Source organism: Patagioenas fasciata, chromosome 7, assembly GCF_037038585.1.
Source record: "Patagioenas fasciata isolate bPatFas1 chromosome 7, bPatFas1.hap1, whole genome shotgun sequence".
In the NCBI taxonomy this organism is placed as follows: domain Eukaryota; kingdom Metazoa; phylum Chordata; class Aves; order Columbiformes; family Columbidae; genus Patagioenas; species Patagioenas fasciata.
The window spans coordinates 47,376,642-47,378,906 of record NC_092526.1 but is presented as its reverse complement, the minus strand read 5'-3'; the positions used below and the strand labels follow the sequence as shown (position 1 = coordinate 47,378,906).

The 2,265-nt window shown below is 51.5% G+C and overlaps 1 pseudogene; it reads left to right on the top strand.

Moving 5' to 3' along the window:
- The first annotated feature begins 1,079 nt into the window (after nucleotides 1-1,079).
- On the top strand, nucleotides 1,080-2,023 carry LOC139828400 (olfactory receptor 14C36-like; annotated as a pseudogene).
- Nucleotides 2,024-2,265: the final 242 nt, after the last annotated feature.

The window sequence follows — 2,265 nt, the reverse complement described above, 5'->3', positions numbered from 1 at the left end:
TTTCCTTCTTGCTCCCCTGCTCTGGGTCACTGCTGTTGGGATCTTGTTCTTGCTCTCAGGCTCTCTGGGGATGGCAGTTTCAGCTGCAGAGTCACAGCCTGATCTTGTGGGTCCTTTCCTGCAGGTGTGTCCATGGGAACACATGTCCAGCTTTTCTCTGCCCTCTGGGCTGTAGGCAATGCAGTCTGTGGGGCTGGGGAATGAGCTGAGTCTCCTTCAATCAAATGCCATCATTAGGATTCTTGGCTGTTTCCTTCCAAGCTCTGAGATTTCCTCCAGGATGCAAACCTGTCCTATAGCACTTCAGCATTGTCTGAATTCACCACAGAGAAGTGCAGAAATTCTACTATGGAGGAAATGCTTTTGGGTTTGTGAAATCTGCCGTGTGTGTCCTCGGCTAAATGTGGGGAGCTGAGGCCTTAAGAAAGGGTGAGACATGTTGTGGTCTGAGGTGGATCCCTCTTCTCCATAGCTCCCAGTGGCTTTTCAGGGTAACATGGGAGTGTGATCAGGCTCCATTTCAGAAAGGTGCCAGCCCAGGGCAGCTGGACCAAGACAGAGGGACAGAGCAGCTGCCCTCACTCTGCACTGACCCACAGGCATCCTCTGGTCTCACAGGACTCGTTCTGTTGTCCCTGAGTGCAGCAGAAATGCTTAGGGTTTCTGACACCCAACAACACTCTGCAGTGAATATGGTGGGAGACGTAAAAATCCTGGAACTCCCAAACTGCCTTCACCATCTCTGTTCCTTATGAATGGGAAAGCAAGTTCTGACAGCTCTTCTGTATTAGCAGAACCAGGACAGTCCCCACCGTTCCCATGGCCCCATTTCTGCAGAGCTGGGCTGACTTGTTGAGGGCCCATGGGCAGAGGCCCTGCTCTTGGTTACACATTTTCCAGCACCAAGCAGGGCTCCAGCCACAGTGCTGAAGAATGTTGTCCTAGAAAAACAAAAGGGTGTCTGTATGTGACAGGGGAGTGTCTATAGGAGTTGGTTTTGTTTTTGTCAGAGAACTCTTCCCTGGATTCTCACTCTTTTTTTTTTTCTCATGACAGCGCTGCATGTCCAGGAAAAGCAAATGTCCAACAGCAGCTCCATCACCCAGTTCCTCCTCCTGCCATTCAGAGATATACGGGAGCTGCAGCTCTTGCACTTCTGGCTCTTCCTGGACATCTACCTGGCTGCCCTCCTGGGCAACGGCCTCATCATCACCACCATAGCCTGTGACCAGCACCTCCACACCCCCATGTACTTCTTCCTGCTCAACCTCGCCCTCCTCGACCTGGGCTCCATCTCCACCACTGTCCCCAAATCCATGGCCAACTCTCTGTGGGATTCCAGGGTCATTTCCTACAGAGGATATGCTGCCCAGCTCTTTTTTTTCATGTTCTGTGCTACAGCAGAGTATTCTCTTCTCACCATCATGTCCTATGACCGCTATGTTGCCATCTGCAAACCCCTGCACTACGGGACCCTCCTGGGCAGCAGAGCTTGTGTCCACATGGCAGCAGCTGCCTGGGCCACTGGGTTTCTCTATGCTCTGCTGCACACGGCCAATACATTTTCACTGCCACTGTGCAAGAGCAATACCCTGGACCAGTTCTTCTGTGAAATCCCCCACATCCTCAAGCTCTCCTGCTCAGACACCTACCTCAGGGAACTTGGGCTTCTTGTGGTCAGTGCCTGTTTAGCATTTGGGTGTTTTTTTTGTTCATCGTGCTGTCCTATGTGCAGATCTTCAGGGCCGTGCTGAGGATCCCCTCTGAGCAGGGACGGCACAAAGCCTTTTCCACCTGCCTCCCTCACCTGGCCGTGGTCTCTCTGTTCATCAGCTCTGCCATGTTTGCCCACCTGAAGCCCCCATCCATTTCCTCCCCTTCCCTGGATCTGGTGGTGTCGGTTCTGTACTCGGTGGTGCCTCCAGCAGTGAACCCCCTCATCTACAGCATGAGGAACAGGGAACTGAAGGAGTCTATAGGGAAACTGATGACTGTTCGCTTTTCTAAAGCAGTAATGAATTGACCTTCTTCTTCTGCATGTCACTTGTAATATTACGCACCACTAGTTCAAACATTATTTGTCTTCTTATGGCTGTGTCCATATCTACCTGTCTGGTGTGTCCCGTAGTGTTTGTGTGAATAAAGAGCCGTACTCTCTGTGTGTTTAAACGAAATAAAGGACCCTGCACTGACTTGTTTGGTCTCTCTGAGATCTGTGGAGCTGCAGGAACCATGTCTGTGTGCTGAGTGAGCGTGAGCCACCCT